Genomic DNA, 21,332 nt, shown 5'->3' with positions numbered 1-21,332 from the left:
CTTTGGTGTAATCACGTGGGCGCTGGCAAAGTACTGGATGTGACAGCAGGGCTCAACGTGGCTTAGCTTCAGAAGGAATGCTACGACTTTGTATCCTTCTCGCATTGCTCCCCTTCTTCGACAACTTGAATCCACATCTTTGTTTGGTCATATCTCGACAACAATATTTATATCATTCTACCGTTCCAATATATACCTCACTGCCGATGTCATTCTCTACCTACCAATACGTCCTAGAATTGAATACTTTTACCACCTGTGGGAAAGAGTTGCATGGATATATATCCTTCTTAGACAGTGTTAAAAACTGATTTCGTGATTTAGGAGGTCATGCTTTTCTACCTTCTCTGCAACCTCTTTTCCACAGAGGAAATGTTGCGAGCATGTCTCAGCTCTATCGTTATTTTCGTCGCAAGTGTTCGAGTGAGCTCAAATCTCTGTCCCCCTACCCGCGATAGGCATTCACAAAAATACCCTACACAAAATCCCTCTCACTAATACCTGCAATACTCTATCAGGGCCTAAACCTAAACGTTGATTCCATTAACAAATCTTTTTTTTTAGAACTGACCGCATGTAGAACACAGCTCCGCTGGCCTGAATTCCAGCTGACAATAATAATTGTCGTCTTCGAATCAAAATTAAACAACTTCTTATTCGACCATCATCGTAAATAATCAAATTATACAAAATTCTTACCACTAACGGTTAATAAGATACTGTTCCGATGATGACCACATATACATTATCATCGATTGGCCTTCGGTCATTGATATATGGTAAAATCTTTGTAATATATATATATATATATATATATATATATGTATATATATATATATATATATATATATATATATATATATATATATATATATATACGGCATAATCACGTTGACACACCGGTTCCCGTCAGATCACCGAACTTAAGCAACGTTGAGCCTGACTATTACCAGATGGGTTACCATTTGGGAATTCTAGGCGCTGTATGTGCTATCCGCTTATCTCGGCATTGTTTCCAGTCGTCTTGTATCTCAACTTGCCATTGGTATGCAACAGTGTTGACTCAGGAGAGGCGTGGTTGGAGATTTGCGCAACTCTTGCCACACAAATTTCATGCGCAGGCACCCTTACAGTGGGTATCCATAGCCTGTCAAGACTGAAGTAAGCCTATATATATATATATATATATATATATATATATATATATATATATATATATATATATATATATACACCAAATATTTAGTCAGTTTAAATCATTATTCGAAGTCGATTAATAGTAAGTTAATTGCGAACTACATTAATATCGATGAAATGAAAAGGAGGAAAAGGAGAAGGATATAATGAAAACGTGAGAGGCAGAAGAAGAGACAGACATGGAATGAAGGATTTTATGTGTATTTACATACACACACACACACACACATATATATATATATAAATGTATGCATTTACATATATAGGTATATATGTACATATATATATATGTATATATATATATATATATATATATATATATATATATATATATATGAATGTGTATCTATGAAAACCCACACATACATATACACATATATATATATATATACATATCTGCTCACATGTATATATATATATATATATATATGCATAAATATCATTTATATGGATGTATATATATATATATATATATATATTATTATATATACTTACGCACACAAATATATAAGTATGCGTGTGCCTATCATAATGTTGATTTTCTGTGTTCAGGTTGATTTTTAAGACAGCTTATACTTGACTATGACATGACTACGATATGAATACGATATTGTTATCTTCTATTCCAAATGACTACGATATGTTTATCTTCAAGTCTAATGTAAATAAGTTGTTGATTTATCAATCTCGGCAATATTGTCCCTCTGACCACATTCACCCGATCATCGAGCATCCTAAGGCCTTAATACTTGAGAATATATATATATATATATATATATATATATATATACATAAATTACCACATTATACATATATGTATATATATATATAATATATATATATATGAAGCTGAACGTATGTGCGTGTGTGTGTGCGTATGTGTGTGTGTTAGGTCACGAATTGGCTTCTATATTATTGACTATTATAGAAAACTGATCACATATAATGATAGAAGATGTATCAAGACACAAGAATGGGTATGTTTGATCTGGAATAATGATGATTCATTAAAACTGTGGGGTCTGCGTACGAGCCTGATCCACAAAGTATTGAAAAAATAAAAATAAAAAAAAACGTTTACAAGTGTTATAGATGTACATAAAATATTTTGCTAAGTATTTTTAACTAAAATAGGGATTGTATAATAAAATTGTGTGGTCTGCGTCCATGCCTGGCTCCATAGAATGGAAATAGACACAAACTTTGATAAAGACTTTTCATATCTATCTGCGTAAGTATACTTTGATAATTATGTTTCAGTTTGAAGAAATATGGTATAATAATATTATGGGGTATTCGTTCGCGCCTGACCTCCATAGAATGGAAATATGTCACAAAGTTTAACAATGTTTTTTTTAATAAAGAGCCACAGAATAGTGTGATAAGTGTTTCAGTGTGAACAGGTATGGTATAATAAATTATGGGGTTTATCTATTTTATTTTTACTTTCATCATATTTTGCTTTGGTTTTGATATCCCCAAATTCGAAGCTATCTCTTTACAACCGTTCTTTTCATAACCTATCATACTTTCATAAATCAGAGTTCATTTTCTGTAAGCTGTTTTTTTAACCCAGCCAACGACGGGTACTTCTACTAGTATATATATATATATATATATACATATATCTTTATATATATATATATATATATATATATATATATATATATATATATATATATATATTATTTCATACAATTAGAAAAAGGTCAGAAACTATATATCATTCAGAGTTTCGTCGGAAGCGAAACTAGTAGATAAATATAAAGAGAAAATATGAAGACGGCTTAATGGAGATACTTGTGCCAACGGGAAGTAGACATAAAAAATTGTGCGACCATAGTAATAGAATAGGTGACGTGTCGGACATATTGTTCATTTAATTTAGGTTGTCTTTTTTACAAGAACGATAATTCGGATGTTGTTGAAACTAGACAATGGATTATATGCAATCTGAGCAGGCAACTGTAATTCTGACTGTGCAACTCTGCATGTGATGCAGAATGGCAGCGGCTACTTTAAATAATACGGTCTAAACAGAAATAAAATTAAATAAAATAACATCGTGATTATACGACTGATGGCGACAGCATTGAATTGCAAGCCTCGAAAGCTTTTGTCTCCGATGTGTCTAGACAAATTAACCCATTTTATTCTTTATTTTTCACATGCATGAAAACAGCTACTTGTTAGGAATCCTTACAATCCTATTTTGTTATTTATTGTTTTTATTTGTAGCAGACGTTGTTGTAGATAGTATTACCCTCTGTTTCAAAGTAAATGACGCTAGTACATTACATAGTTTTGAATTTTACACTTTAACACACGTCAAAGCACGCGTTTAATATCTAAAATTTCTGGAGGCAGGTTGGTCTCATATTATGCCTCCTCTTGAAACGTTTTGTAAATACAACAAACAGACTTAGATTTGAGAAAAAATATATAAAAATTTAGAACAAATATCCCTTATATATATTTAAAAATATACTGTTAAAAGTTTACAAAATTGCGGACTATTATTCTCATATTCCTTAGTTGTTTTTTCACGACGTGCGGCCAACTATTCCTCTGGCCTTTCTCAGCTGGTAACCGCGACGGATAGGAACTCCGAATCTTCTAACTGTATTCTCAGCAATTACTGCCATGCGCAGTTGTTGTCGTTTCACTACGTCCTTGGCTAATAAACCTTTGGCTGGCTCTGGGTAAGACTGAAACCTCTATCTTCAGACAATTCTCACCTGGAAGCGTAAGACAACTAAGAAAGATGAGAATAATAATCTGAAATAAATCAATTAATATAAATAGTACTCATCTCAATAATAAATTCCAATTAAAAGAATACAAAATCATTCCTATCTTAAATTTTGTAAACAAAGCCCACTTTTTCATTTGCAACGTTTAAATTTTATAACATTTTCGTTAACCATGTTCAAGCATAGAAGCTGTGTTTTAAAATTCAAACTTATTAATTTAGAATGTAGGAAATAAGCTGCCCACATACTTATATTAAGTGGTAATAGTACCAGATTTATTTTAATGCAATATAGGTAACAGTTTTGTATCCATTATTGACTGCACCGGAAAAAGTATTCATACAACACTTCAATTTTATTCTAGATGAATTTTGTATCGTTCGTATGCTAAAACAACCTCTACCTCTTGCAATGTTGAAGGAAAAATGAAGTGATTCTCATTGTTTTTTTTAATACCCCGTGAATCTCCAATAAACTATACATTTTGAGATTGTCTTGGATAGATTATATATTATAGTTCTCTTTACATTTTTTGAGCTAATCAGTTGCAAATATCAGCATGTTTCTTGCACGATTACCATCTTGAAATATTATATTTCTGTCTTTTTCTTTCAAAAAAGAGAATTCTGCTAAATTTAGATCATATATATATATATATATATACATATATATATATATGTACACATACACACATGCACATATATACGCACACACACACACACACACATATATATATATATATATATATGTCTGTATATATATAAGAAAAAGATGTCTGCAACAACAGCAAAGTGTTCAACAAAATGTTTTACTAGAAAATTATTTTACCAAAAACTTAATATTAAACTATAAAAAGAAAATACTAGAATTAAAAAAATAATATTTTATTTACACTCAACCAGATGTACCTTATGCACTAATAAAAATGTAATTGGCATTTTGTTGCACTTTTAAAGATTTTACATATTTATAAATTTTCTCATTATAAAAAAAAACATTATTATATGATTATAATTTTTAACAGAAGAAATAAAATTAATTACATATACAACATTTGACGAAAAGTTTTAAATCATCTAATTATATCAATAAATATTGTCAATTTTTGTAAATAAATTTTGAAAAAATGATTATTCATTCAATTGATTTTAATTTAATTTAATTTAAAAAAATCGATTGAACTATTTTAAATCAGAAAATCATCAATATATTTCATATTCAAAATGTATTATTGGATTCTTTTTAAATAAAAAAAAAACGATAATGAAAAATTCAAAAACAGCAAATAATTAAAAATTTTGTCATAAAAATGTCTCCACATACTACAGACATAATCTATGTATGATTGATTATGAAGTAAAACACGTGTTTCCTAGCAATATTAATAAATTAATCGTTTTTTATGACAAAATTGAATAAATGCGCTAATTTTGGATTTTTTAATGTCGTTTTTTTCTTTTACAAATAAAAATTAATCTAATAAACGCATTTTATTATGACACAATTTATTGATAATTTACTGATTTTAGATTTTTCTTATGATTTAAAATTTTTCTTCTAATTTTTTATATGCAATTCTTTTATTTCTTCTGTCAAAAATTATAATCAATAATCGTTTTTTATAATAAGAAAAATTATAAATATTTAAAATCTTAAAAAGTGCAACAAAATGGCAATTACGTTTTTATTAGTGCATACGACACATCTGATTGTGTGTGAATAAAATGCTTCTTTTTAATTCTAGTATTTTCATTTTTATAGTTTAATATTAATAGTTTTCGATAAAATAATTGTCCAGTTAAACATTTTGTTGCACATTTTTCTGTTGGGCCAGATATCTTTTTCAAGAAAATGCCTAACTTTTTTAAAATTATATTTATCAATAACATTAACAACAACAGAAAAATATCATTATATTTATTAATAAAACGTGATTAGGATCACAGGAAAAATAATACATAATGCAATATTGCCCAAAAATATTAAACATGTCTGAGTTTAAATGATTCTTAGGAGTGCCATCGTTCGCCTGCGTGGATGCACTTACAAACCTATACTATGCTAAGGTAGTGGCTGCGGTTTAAGGGAGAAGGCCAGCGCTAATGTTTTTTGCTATTTCTATTGAATATATGGCCTGATTTTTCTCAGTTATTTGTTTAAAAAGAAATGCCAATAGTGTTGGACATTTCGGAATGAAAATTGAAATTATGGGAAATATTAGTGCCACTGATAATATTCAACTTGTTATTATTATTCGTAATAATTCAAGTATAATACTGAAAATAAACTTTAATAAAAGTGTGCACAATAGCTGTTTTTACATTGAAGATTTTAATTTTCAAATATAAATCTATTTATTTGAACCCACATATATCTCATTGCAGTAGGAAAGGTTCTAGTGCCTTTTTCCAAGTGCTCAGTATTTTGCTGACATTCATTACAATGTTCGAGAATTGAGGAGTCAGTTTTGAGCAAACTTTTGAATTGTTTGAGTGTAAATAATCTTTCTTAAACTCTAGTATCTTTCTTTTTTAAAGTGTAATATTGATCAATAGTTTCAGTAAAATAATTTTCCGGTTAAACATTTTATTGCACATTTATCAGTTGAAGCAAAAATCCTTTTTCCAATTTAGTTATAATGATTCAACAATGTTTGTCTGCAGAGATGCAGTTACAATCCCATGCCACGTCCAGGTGATGGTTAAATGTTAAAGGAGAAAATCGCCACTATATTTTTTTTATTTAGATTTGATATATGACCTGTTTTTTGCCAAATTTTTATTTCTTTCATGATATTTGCAAAAAAAAAATGATAACAATGTTGGACATTTCAGAAGGAAAATTTGCATTAGAAATGTTGGTGTGACTGACAAAATTCCTCTTGTTATATTTCTAACAATGCAAGTATAATGACCAAAATCGTGTGCACAATGGCTGCTTTCAGTTTGAAATGTGTACCAAAAAAATATTATTTTATTCAAATTTTAATCCCAAACAAGCTACAGTGCCACTTTGTAGTGGGAGGCTCTATCGGGGAGATAAGTTGCAGGGGAATTATGAAGGGGGATGAGTGGCAAGATGTCTGTTCACATTACACTTGAACTTCTGCATGTCAGTACAGTTGGGAAAGCAGAATCCCAGAAGCGAGGTACGATGTTTAGCTGTTATGGGGAAGAAACTATTGGAGTAGAAGACTTTCTTACATCTAGGGGTCTCTACTGTGAAGGGGTGTGATTGAGCTACTTGTGGGATTTGACGGGGGTGTTGACATCGAGAGGGTACAAGTGCTTGTAGTTAATAAGATCATTCGCCATTAAAGTACTTGTAGAATAGGCAGAGGGATGCAACATCTCGTCGATGGGACAGAGGCTGAAGCCTAGATGACAGTTCACGACCTATCAGGTTGGCGAGTTTCTTTTGAATCCTGTCAATAAGTGAGAGACAAGTAGCAGATGCATGTGACAACAGTAGTCCATACATGGGCGAATAGTGGCCTTATAGTAGGGGCAGGATACGTTCAGACGTAAGTAGTTTTCTAGTGCAGTAGAGAGAGCTCCCCTTTTTAGCATCAGCCTTGGCAATGCTTTCAATGTATTTATTCAAGCTCATGTTCCCTGTAAATGTTAGGCTGAGGAGTTTAAGGGAAGTACTTTATGGTAATGTGTTCTTGGCCATTGCTATTGGTGGCAGAGAAGGTTTCTTGTAATTTTTGAAGGAAACAATCTTAGTATTGGCAGCATTGAATGTGAACCTCTATTTTTGTCACCAGTCTACTACAGATTGGAGGTCATCCTCTAATGTTTCTACCATTTCCTTAGATATGTGTTCATTTATTTTCCCCTCATGCCTGCTATAGAGCCTAGTGTCATAAGCAATTATATCCATCTCAGAAACAATTTTATCAAGGATGTCATTTATGAATATCAAGAATAATAAAGGCCCAAGGATATACCCCTGAGGTACACTCGCATTTATACTTTATAGATGTACGACCATCAAGGACAACCTGGATTTTTCTCTTAGTTAAGAAGGATTTAATTACATTATGTATTCTTCCAGTGATATCATATGATCTCATTTTTCTTAAAAGATTATCGTCCCATACCCTATCAAAAGCCTTAGATATATCAAGGGATACCGCTCTACCCTCCCCTATTTTGTCCAGTGAACCGTATATATGTTCAAAGATTACAGTTATCTGCTATGGAACAGGCTAGCCTAAATCCATATTGATTATCGGTCATGAGTTTATCAGCTGTTAGTGATGGACTAGAGCTTGATTATTTAAGGCCTCACCTATTTTAGCGAATGCGGGAGAAGGTTACTTGGGCGATAATTTAATGGGTCAGTTCTTTCTCCAGAATTCTTGAGAACTTTACTACAGAAGCGGTTTTCCAGCAGTCAGGAAAACAAGATTCGTTGAGGAATTTGTTGTGAAGTTTGGAGAAAACTGGAGTAACCTCAGCGAAGCATTTTATTTAATAGCACAGCTAGGATGTGATCGGGTCCACATGCTTTTGAGGTGTCAAGGTTTGTTATGATAACTTGTACCTGAGAATAGGTGATTTTCAAATCTGTTAGTGTGGCGCCTGTCTGCAAAGGAAACTCAGGGAGGGAATGGTGTGGCAGGTCCAATGTGGAGTTAGAGGCAAACCGACTGGCAAGCAGTTTAACCCCCATTGGTTGTTGTGCAAACGACCTCATCATTATTTAATAGTGGGGGAATATTTAACTGCCCATTATTTACTACTCTGTTGTAGGTTTCCAAACATTCCGGGTTTCTAATTTCTGTGGTCCGATGCGTTTTCTGGTTGTTTCAGTGTATTCTGGCTTTGCTGTCGCTATTTTTCTCTTACAGTTACTTCTAGCTTCTATGTACTTGTATCTATTCTAACCGGACGATGATGGTTGAATTTGCGGCACGCATGCTGCCTTTGAGCAATGACAGCTGCACAAGTAGAAGTAAACAATTGGGGATAGTGGGGCTTGCTATAAAATTTCCGTGTGGGAACATATGCTTCAATTGCTGTTTTGAACCATTCAGTGGTTTCATTTGCGCACTTCTCAGCTGGAAGAGAAAAATACTTCCCCATGGGGCATCTCTGATGAGATTCCTGATGGCTTCCCAATCAGCATTTTATTAATACCTCGTTGTTTTGAGCAGTGGGTCTTCAGTTTTTGGTTGAGAATTAAGGGATATTTCTACCATTATCACAGCATGATCAGCATTCCCGAGTGGGCTGTGGGAATTCGTGGTATAATCATAGGGAACTGTGGTCAGAAACAGATCTAAAAGTGAGGCAGGGTGATCTTGCTGGTCTGGGAAACCTGTCGGAAATGTAACCGTCTGTGATATGGAATGAGATATAGAGAGGCTATGTATTGTGCTAGCAAGTAGAGAATCCTAGCCAGTTACTGTGGTGGACATTAAAGTCACCAAATACATGTACTTGTGCGCTAGTATCGAGGGAGAGTCCTATATCTATGCTGTTAGAGACTTTCTTTATCAGGGTGCAGTCTTGGGTCGAGGGAGAGCGGTAGAGAAAAGTAGCTAATATTATGTCGAATGTTTAGTCTGAAGCAGATACAGGCCTGGTCGTCTGATTCTAGTTTAGTTTCTCTAGTGGGTAGGGTGTTACTTATATAGACTCCAAGTCCCTGCATATGTCTGTCTTAGTCCTTGCGGCAGAGTTGGAGATAACCAGGCATATTAAAATGGTTAGAGGAAATGGAAAATGTAGGTTAGTTTCATTTAATGCTAAGAGAAATGATTCAACGTTATCTAAGTTAGTTCTAAGCCTTGGATATTCGTAAATTCTAGCCTCAAGGGAGGAGGCTGTTTTTTTTTTAGTTTGGTCCTGGTTTAAACGTGATTTTTTTTTATTGAACTGTCACTCGATTTTATTTAATTTAAAAGCTTTAGTAAAGGTGAGTGAGGGGTGCTGGACAAGTGGTTGTGCAGAATATCACACATGCAATACAAGTAAACCATCAGCTGTCTTTGCCTACAGGATTGTGGTCTTAGGAAAGCCCACCGGGGATGAGTGCAGGGTCCGTTTCCATGCGCGACATGGCACTACAAACATCCGGATATTGTACACCAGCAGCCAGGAACTGTCAAACCGGTACTCACAACTCATCAGACCAAAGTAAGCCCAGTCCAACTGCAACGGCATATATGGTATTGAAGCACCCCTAATGTCCAGTTTAGGGGAATGGGATATGGCGGGAGTGGGTAAAACGGCGTTCGTTGCCCTAATCAGGAAACAAGGTCGACCACTAGGTGATTCTGTCGAGTCCCTTTGATAGCGCCTCTACGCCTGGCCAATAGGCAAAGGAGTATGAAAGCCGGGCGATAGACAGGGCGTATCTCCTCCTTAAGCAGTTTAGGTTTGCCAACCGGTAATTTTTTTGAGTCACGAACTCTAGGAAGGTTGTCGCCCAGGACTGAAGAGGATTCCCTCCCCTAGGTTTAGCTTCAGAGTTTTCCTACTGTATATATCTGTAGTGCGACCGTCCAGAGGTTAATACCATGCAAACGGTAAATTTGCGACGGATTTGAATATCAAATTCATTACAAGTGACCCCGAAACCCTACAAAAACATGGTACTGGTCGGTGTTCTGTCGTATTTAAGATTTGGAAAATGTTTCATTAAACTAGAACAGACTACCGACTAAAACAATTTGGTTATTTAAAGGTTTAAAGTAAACATTTACCAAAAGACCCTCCACCGCGCAAAAAAATGAGTTTAAAAAACTTTTTTAGTCGTTTTGGATTAAACATTTTTTAAGGAAAAGAAACTTCCCTTTTCTTACAAAGGAGAAAAAAAAAACAAGCAAAAAAGTTTTCCTAACAAATTTCAATGAAAAAAATATAAGTAATTTTGCGACGGGTTTGTCAGCGACCCCGAAAAATTTTAAATAACCAAATTGTATTGATAGATAGTCTGTTGTACTAAAAGTAAACATTTACCAATGCTTTTTAAATTTTATTTACGCAAGATTAGTATAACCTATTTTGTTTTTATTTTATAAATTGTATAATGTGTGCGTGTGTGTATGTGTTAATTTCGGAAGGAGAGGCGGAGGAAGGAACGAAAGAAATGTGAAAAATATAATTAATATCCGAACGAATAGCGACCCTTTCCTCCCTCTAAAAAAATAAGGCAGATTTAACTCCGACCTTTCTTACACACAAGTTAGCACTTTCATCACCCCCCTCTCTCTCTCTCTCTCTCTCTCTCTCTCTCTCTCTCGCCCTCCCTCCAATTCTACCAAGCAGTCAGTCTGACGCTGTTAGAAATAAAGCGTAGTAGTAGTAATAGATTTAGCTGACAGGTATTAAATGTTATGTTATAGTAGTATGAATATATATATATATATATATATATATATATATATATATATATATATATATATTAGATTATATATAGATATATATATATATATATATATATATATTAGCCTGAGTGCCCGGCCTTGCTCGGGAGTGTGTTTCGCAATAATAAAAAAAAAAAAATGTTAGTAGGTAGGCATGTTCAAACCCATACCGCGAAGGAGGAAAAGAACGTGAAAAAAAAACGTGACGTTTTGCTGTTGCGTCCATCGCCAAACCGTAAGTTACGGACATTTAAATTAAATTATTTTGGTTTATCTCGCTCTTAGTAATTTAATAATAGCTTTTTTTACGGTTGCTTTACACACACGCATAAGCATGTGTTTATATGTAATTTAACTACTTGCGACAATGATTCCACATATGAATACATAACAAAGTACTTATTAAGGTAGCTCAATAATGATACCACGTTAACAAGTGTAGACACCCAATTATTGAGCAATTTTCAGAAACGTTCTACCTATTTCTATTAACGCGGTATCTTTAAAGAAAATACCCCCCACACACACATGCACATATATGGAATTTATTTGGGTAGTCTTGCGGTTAAGCCCGGCAAACTCGAAACTAAGTTCGACAACTCTAGAAGGGTCACATCAGCATTTACACCGTCAAATCACGATATTAAGAATTAATAATTTTAAAACATAAAATAAAATATTTAATTATTATTTTATACAAAATATTAAAAATTATTTAAATATTTGGCCGACGTACACGAGTGCTACCCTACTAGCGAAATACGCATCGGTTCCGATGTTGAACGTTGTTCAACTGAGGGAGACATCATTATTTTTAGAAGGAAAGAATTTTTGCGTGTATGAGCTAGCTTTTTTTATTTAAATATTTTGGCTTGAAATTTGCGCATGATTTTTGTTATGATTTTATCTGTTTCTTTTTTTTTAGTTTTTGTTTTTGTTTTTTGGGTTGGATATTTTTTTCGCCTGACTTTCTGTCAGTATTAACAGGAAAATTGGTGAAAAAACTTTACTTTGGGAGGGGGCGGATTTAATAAACAAACAACATGAAAGTAAAACAAAACAAAACAAAAATTTAGTGCTCATGCACTTATGTTACCGCTATTTTTTAAATGTTTTAAGTGCCTCCCCCAATGTTAAAAAAATAACTTGTTATTAAATTGTTAGGTGAAAGTACCGGCGCTATCTTTAAATAGTATTTTCAAGTTTAATTATAGTTTTACGATTTTTTATTAAATTGTAAGGTGAAAGTGCAGAATAGGTACACAACACTCTCCCGTCCCATGTTTTATCAATTTTTTTTGGGGGGGGGTATTTTTGGCCGGAGTTTATGTAATTATTAACGGGAAAATTGGTGAAAAAAAACTTTTTTTTTTGCTGGATTTAATAAACAAACAAAATGAAAGCAAAACAGAACAAAACAAAAAATTGGTACTTATGCATTTATGTTACCGTTATTCTTAATGGTTTCAGTGCCTATCTCAATGTGTGAGGGGTTTCTAATTGTTTTTAAATATTTGGAACTTGTGCCCATACACCCACCCGGTACAAAAATTGAAAAATGTTAACAGTTACAAGTTCGCGGCCACTGAAATTTCGCTCCTATCCAGTCAGATCACTCGGTCACATACATATTAGGGACACTAAGTAGGGCCCCCTACTCCACCTTATAAATACAGTAGCTGATAGGGATTTCACAGGTACTTTCACCTAACAATTTAATAAGTACAAGTATCCTAAAAACTTTAATTAAACTTGAAAGTACTATATAAAAATGGCCCGGATCAATAAGCGCACTAGTACCAAATAACATTTCACTGTGTTTCGATCTACGGCACTCCATGAGAGGTACGTACACGCTAAATCTTTTTGTTTATTTTTGTTTATCGCCACAAATGCTAATATTGACTTTCACCTATTTTCCTTTAAAAAACAATTCAAACATTGGGAGAGGCACTTAAACCATTAAAAAAATAACGGTAACATAAGTACATCAGCACCAAATTTTTGTTTTGTTTTGTTTTGCCTTGCTTTCATTTTGTTTGTTTGTTATATCCGGCAAAAAAAGTAAAGTTAAAAAAAAATATCGCAGGTATCCTAAAACTTTAATTACACTTGAAAATAATATTCACCATTTTTTCTGTAATAATTACATAAACTCCGCCAGAAAAAAAAATCTATCCCCCAAAAAACACACCCAAAAATTCTTTCCTTTTAAAAATAATGATGTCTTGCTCAATCGAACAAAGTTTAACATCGGAGGCGATGCGTATTTACCTAATAGGGTAGCACTCGTGTACGTCGGCCAAATATTTTTATTTGCATTTTCTCTTATTACAGACAGAAAAGTTTCACGGTTTAAAAAAATATTTTAATATTTTTTAAAGCGATATTACGAATTATTAAAGTTTTATCACAATATTACGAATGTTTTCAAATAATTTTCAAAAATATATAGATATTTTAACATATTTTTTAAAAATATTTATTTTAAGTTTTATGCTTTACACACGACAAAGTTTCAGTTTTTTTTATAATATATTTTGTTCTGTTAAGATAATAAAACCTTTTGAAAATTATTTCTTTTTTCTGTTAAATAAATATTTATAAATATACGCACACACACACACGGTACAAATCGTCGTCAAACAAACAAAAGAGAAAGAATAACACGCTGTAATGGTCGTGTAAGCGTGTGTGCATTTAGTATTAGTACAAATAATCCCATAACAAAAATTACGTTGTCGCGTCGTTTTTGGCTTGTTTCTAAGCGACGACCTTACAAAATGGCTCATCATTTAAAAAAAAACAATAATACATTACATAGCTTTATCAGTTGCCTATAAATTTCGATATATTTCAATGCACTAAAACATATATATATATATATATATATATATATATAGAGAGAGAGAGAGAGAGAGAGAGAGAGAGGGAGAGAGAGAGAGAGAGGGAGAGAGATTATATATATATATATATATATAGAGAGAGAGAGAGAGAGAGAGAGAGAAACAGAGTATATAAAAATATACTGAATTTTTTCCTCGCTCACCTCTCTCTATCTTTCTCTCTCTCTTTAATTCTAGCAAGCAATCAGTGACGCTGTTATGGAGATAAACAGTATTATTATTATTATTAGTAGTAGTAGTAGGAGGAGGAGGAGGAGGAGAAGGAGGAGGAGTAGTAGGAGGAGTTTTAGCAGAGAGTTAAATGTTGTGTTATGGTAGTATAAATAATCGCAGGGAAAACCCTTAAGGATCGATTTTGTAAACAATATTTATTTTAATCGATATTATATCAAATTCTATAAAATAAAATCTGAAATGAAACAGATGAATATGGAGATCATTATTATTACTATTCTAAAGGAATTCATTAAATATTTTGCGATGAAATTAAACATTTGTTTTATCAAGCAGTACCTACAGCGTCATTACTCAATAGTAGTCTGCAAGTAACATTTTGTTGTCGAGCAGTTACTTGCTCGAATAATATATATATATATATATATATATATATATACATACATATTTAAAGACTGCAATCGTTAAATGGGCGTATAAAGGAAAACAGGCGAATAAAAATTGCATCAAATCAGAAATCTAAAGTGAATAATGACAAACTGTCGCACTGCTAAATAATATTCGTGGGGTTTTATTTTTATTTTCATTGGACATATTTGCCTTTCTGTCTCTTGTTTAATGGTATATATATATATATATATATATATATATATATATATATATATATATATATCCTTATCGCCCTCTTTTACTAAAATATAACTTTGATATATTATTTGGGCTGATTAATTCATTAAAAACGCAGCTATCAATTAACTGCCATTTCATCAATTTTTATAATTCACGGATATGTTACTAATTTGGACAATCACTGTTCATATGTTTAACATTATTAACCCCCCCCCACTATAAAAGTAATAACGTTTTCATAATTCTTGGATACGTTACTAATGTTGACAATCATTTGTCATCATTTTTACTTACATCATCGCCCCCTTTACTAAAATAATAACTTTGATATATTGTATGATCTGATTATTTCATTGCAAACACACTAATGCATTAAAGCACATATTATCATTTTTCATAATTATTGGATATGTTACTAATTTCGACAATAATTTTCGTAACTTAAACCCACTATGTCGCTCGCCCTTAATTAAATAAAACTTTGATATATTTCCTGAGCTGATTCTTTTATTACAAACACATCAATCAATTCCGGGTATTCTCATAGTATATATGTTCCACCTATATAATCTAATCCCGGGTGACGCCGTATATTCTGCCAGTGTAAATATTTGATCTATCTCATTGGATCTCGGGCAACACTTGGTATTCTGCTAATAAATGTTTTCCACCTATCTCATTCAATACTGGGTGACGCTTTCTACTAGTATATATATGCACTTATCTCATTCAAACCCGGGACTGACTTAATGTCCGCAACTCCACTGTGAAAAACATACATGAAATAAAGTAATGTCTAAATCGTAAACTGTTTCAGCCATTTCGAGGACTGACTTTATATCCCCAACTCACTGCTAAAAATATACATTAAATAATGTAATGTCTAAATATTAAACAGTTTCAGCCCTTTCCGGGAATGGCTTCATATCCCTCACCACACTGTTATAAATATACATTAAATAAAGTAATGTCTAAAACGTAAATAGTTTCGGCCATTTCCGGGACCGACTTCAGATCCTCCACCCCGCTGTTAAAAATATAAATTAAATAATGTTTAACGCGTAAACGGTAAAATGGTCGGTATGTTCATCAAGAAATCACAAACCAGTGGATGGTTTCCTTACAACAGGGTTCTAATGCATCAGCTCAACAATCACATTAATGTAGAAATGTATACCCGAGCCTACAGGAAAGTATCATGCGAAGCCCAGATGTCCTTGTCCTGTTAATAATAATATAAAACAACACTTACATTTCCATACCCACTGGAAAACAAAAAAAAAAGTTACAGGTGGTGGTCTAAAAGCTGCCGTTTCGATTAATGTTAACTTATTGTTACGTTTGTATAGACTTAGAACTATTATTGATGGAAATACTTGAACATTATTGCAAACACCATATATGCATCTGTATCATCCGAAGTGAAATAAGAAATAATGGAATCATGTGTTGATTTAGAATCTAACAATATTATCTCCATTATAAAAAAAAATCACTTGCACTATGATATTTTATATGAATTTGGAATTCAGCGTTTATGTATCATTTAATATAATTGTTTAAACTGCACCAATGTGTCAGATTATTTTGCTCAACTTACTATATACTAATATTGTATACGATTTGAATTAAGAAAGTTATATGTTGATACTAATAAAACTATGTTGAATGACTAATCAATATGTGAAAATAATGAACCCGTGGTGCAGTGGTTAGAGTACTGGGGGGAAAAAGTGATATTCTACTAAAGGTGGAAGGTGTAATCCTACGTGTAGGGTACCGAAATATGCATGTGCGAATTGCTTAGGGCATCTATCCAGTCATGGATGACAGAACAAGAGCACGCTACCCCTATGAAGTAAATAAAGGATTCCCTCGAAATTCCGTCCAAGTCCCCGAGTTCGACAAGATACACATGAAGAAGGTCGGAGGTTATATCGACCGAAACGTTGTGAAAATCACACTCTAGATCAGAACATTAGTTCGATGATTAATAATACATATAACCAATCCTCATCTCAAACATTCAGAAACGTCATATTACCTTTTGAATCACGAAAAAAAAATGTAAGTAAATTCGCTTATAAAGGGAAATATACATTTATGTAACGGATAAAATATTAAGTAATAATTAGTTCTAATATTCAGTATTCTTATGGTTGGACGTTAAATCGTCAGTATGCGTGATGCTTATAATACAATATATTACTAACTTGACTTCTACTCGGCCATGGTTGATTTAAAAAACAACATTGACTATCATGGGATTAATAAAATAAAAACTTTCTTAATATTGCATAAAACTTTCGGATTAGGCGCAGTTGTAGGATGTTTGGTGTTACATCGGCAAAAACGTAGTTAAAAAGTCAAATGGCAGATATTAAAAGTTCTCATCTAAAAAATGCAAATAATTTGAAAGCACTATGAAAACTGTAAAATAGTATTTATTTTTATGTTCTATTTTATTAATTCAGATATGGTGTTCATATTACTTTTCAACAAAGACCTTCACGAATGAACAGACATTGTTGGATACATAATATGGCGTTGCGTTGGCTGATATTTTCCAAGATACACTGGAATTTCAATATGGTATGTTTTTTCTTTGTTATATGAATGTTTTATTCTGACAACAACAAAAATAAAGATTGACGCATATTTTGTATCATTGGATACATTGTATTTTTTTTTTTAATTTAAAAGAAATTTTTGAAATAAAGAACTGTACACATATTTACAAAGGAAAAATACTAATAGAACAATTCCGAAAGTATATTTACTTATTATTATTGCATGTTTTAGAGGAAAACATCTTAAACACTTGAGAGCACTTGTTAGTATTTATTTATAAGTTTTATCCGCTTTTTAAGACTTTCTGATATCAAAATTACTGTAAAATGTACAATTCAATTTTCATTTTTATTCTTTTTCAGTTTTTTTTTACCTCAAAAGAAAATTATACATCAATAATTGCAAAATAAACATTTATTGTTGCGGAATAATTGAATAATAAAAATAACATCACTTATTTCTATTAAAATAGGTTAATGCAATAGATTACTGTTGTCATTACACTCATAAGTGCTTACACGTTGTTCAATAATGTGACATCTGAAAATAAATAAAAATACCATGTCAAATATTCGAAAGTAATATATTTGACAAATGTTTTAATTGTTATTCTCTGAAGATCTTGGTCAGTGGTCAATGAACTGTTTTAATGGTTATTCTCTGAAGGTCTTGGTCAGTGGTCAATGAAATAACAATGGCAATACATATATCGTTTTCAAAATATTCGAAAGCAATATATTTGACAAGTGTTGGCATTATTAATCTCTTAATCGGCGGTAAAATGTCGACAAAGTTGAATGAATAAAATATAATGTCAAAATATTTGAAAATAATATATTTGACAACTATTTTAATTGTTATCCTCTGAAGGGCTTGGTAAGTGGTCAATGAAAATGTTTAAATACATTACAAATGTCAATACATATATCGTTGTCAAAATATTCGAAAGCAATATATTTGACAAATGTTTTAATTGTTATTCTCTGAAGGTCTTGGTCAGTGGTCAATGAACTGTTTTAATTGTTATTCTCTGAAGGTCTTTGTCAGTGGTCAATGAACTGTTTTAATTATTATTCTCTGAAGGTATTGGTTAGTGGTCAATGAAATAAAAATGGCAATACATATATCGTTGTCAAAATATTCGAAAGCAATATATTTGACAAGTGTTGTCATTATTAATCTCTTAATAGGCGGTCAAAATGTCGACAAAATTGAATGAATAAAAATATAATGTCAAAATATTCGAAAATAATATATTTGACAAAAAATATTTTAATTGTTATCCTCTGAAAGGCGTGGTAAGTGGTCAATGAAAATGTTTAAATACATTAAAAATGTCAATACATATATAGTTGTCAAAATATTCGAAAGCAATATATTTGACAAGTGTTGGCATTATTACTCTCTTAATGCATGATCGGCGGTCAAAATGGTGACAAAGTTGAATGAATAGAAATATCATGTCAAAATATTCGACAATAATATATTTGACAAATATTTTAATTGTTATCCTCTGAAGGGCTTGGTCAGTGGTCAAGGAAAATGCTTAAATAATTTAAAAATGTAAAAACCCATATCGTTGTCAAAATATTCTAACGCCACATATTTGACAATAGTCGGCATCATTACTCTCTTAATTGCATGATCGGCGGTCAAAATGTCGACAAAGTTGAATGAATAAAAATATCATGTCAAAATATTCGAAAGTAATATACTTGAAAATGTTTTAATTGTTATCTTCTGAATAACTTGGTCAGTGGTCAATGAAAATGTTTAAATAAATTAAAAATTCCAGTACATATATCGTTGTCAAAATATTTGAAAGCAATATATTTAACAATAGTTGGCATTATTACTCTCTTAATTGCATGATCGGTTGTGAAAATTGCGACAAAGTTGAATGAAAAAAAATATAATGTCAAAATATTCGAACGCAATATACTTGACAAATATTTTAATTGTTATTCTTTGAATGACTTGGTCAGTGGTCAATGAATATGTTTAAATAAATTAAAAATGTCAATACATATATCGTTGTCAAAATATTCGAAAGCAATATATTTGACAATAGTCGGCATTATTACTCTCTTAATTGCATGATCGGCGGCCAAAATGTCGACAAAGTTGAATGAATAAAAATATCATGTCAAAATATTAGAACGTAATATACTTGACAAATATTTTAATTGTTATTCTTTGAATGACTTGGTCAATGGTCAATGAAAATGTTTAAATAAATTCAAAATGCCAATGCATATATCGTTGTCAAAATATTCAAAGCAATATATTTGACAATAGTCGGCATTATTACTCTCTTAATTGCATGATCGGCGGTCAAAATTTCGACAAAGTTGAATGAATAAAAAGTACATGTCAATATATTCGCAAGTAATATATTTGACAAATATTTTAATTGTCATCCTCTGAAGGGCTTGGTCAGTGGTCAAGGAAAATGCTTAAATAAATTAAAAATGTAAAAACCCATATCGTTGTCGAAATATTCATACGCAATATATTTGACAATAGTCGGCATTATTACTCTCTTAATTGCATGATCGGCGGTCAAAATTGCGACAAAGTTGAATGAATAAAAATATGTCAAAATATTAGAACGCAATATGCTTGACAAATGTTTTAATTGTTATCTTCTGATTGACTTGGTCAGTTGTCAATGAAAATGTTTAAATAAAATAAAAATGTTAATACATTTATCGTTGTCAGAATATTCGAAAGCAATATATTTGACAAACATTGGCATTATTACTCTCTTAATTGCATGATCGGCGGTCAAAATTGCGACAAAGTTGAATGAATAAAAATATAATGTCAAAATATTCGAACGCAATATACTTGACAAATGTTTTAATTGGTATTCTCTGAATGACTTGGTCAGTGGTCAATGAATATGTTTAAATAAATTAAAAATGTCAATACATATATCGTTGTCAAAATATTCGAAAGCAATATATTTGACAATAGTTGGCATTATTACTCTTAAGTGCATGATCGGCGGTCAAAATGTCGACAAAGTTCAATGAATAAAAATATCATGTCAAAATATTAGAACGCAATATACTTGACAAATGTTTTAATTGTTATTCTCTGAATGACTTGGTCAGTGGTCAATGAATATGTTTAAACACATTAAAATGTCAATACATATATCGTTGTCAAAATATTCTAACGCAATATATTTGACAAGTGTTCGCATTATTACTCTTTTAATTGCATGATCGGTTGTCAAAATATCGACAAAGTTTAATGAATAAAAATATCATGTCAAAATATTCGAAAATAATATATTTGACAAATAGTTAATTGTTATCCTCTGAAGGGTTTGGTCAGTGGTCAATGAAAATATTTAAATAAATAAAAATGTTAATAGACACATAGTTTGCAAAATATTCTAACGCAATATATTTGACAAGTTTTGGCATTATTACTCTCTTAAATTGCATGATCGGCGTTAAAAATGCTACGATTTTAGAATGAATAAAAATATTATGTCTAAATATTCGAAAGCTATATATTTGACAAATGTTTTAATTGTTACTCTCTGAAGTGTTTTATTAATCGCAAGTGATAATGCGACATCGCTTAATAAATAAAATTTAAACAACACATACTCGTTTAAAAGTATTCTATAGCAGTATATTTTACATTGTTGTTACAAATCGCTTAATTGATAGAGCGATTATTACAAGATGTGGAAAGTTGTAA

General features: G+C 31.7%; 1 long non-coding RNA gene and 1 pseudogene across 1 annotated transcript in view; both read left to right on the top strand.

Annotated features, from left to right (window-relative positions):
- The window catches only part of LOC145284063 (uncharacterized), a 334,892-nt gene that overhangs the window by 10,844 nt on the left and 302,716 nt on the right, over positions 1 to 21,332 (top strand). Inside the window, exon 2 of the long non-coding RNA XR_013868794.1 lies at positions 17,516 to 17,633. This is a non-coding gene — a long non-coding RNA (uncharacterized LOC145284063). The remainder of the gene's footprint in view (positions 1 to 17,515; positions 17,634 to 21,332) is intronic.
- LOC145284103 (5S ribosomal RNA) lies at positions 874 to 990 on the top strand (annotated as a pseudogene).

Source organism: Euprymna scolopes, chromosome 8 (genome assembly GCF_053919585.1).
Source record: "Euprymna scolopes isolate OS-2025 chromosome 8, ASM5391958v1, whole genome shotgun sequence".
Lineage (NCBI taxonomy): Eukaryota > Metazoa > Mollusca > Cephalopoda > Sepiida > Sepiolidae > Euprymna > Euprymna scolopes.
The sequence above is the reverse complement of the archived record's forward strand: the minus strand, read 5'-3'. Positions and strand labels throughout refer to the sequence as shown.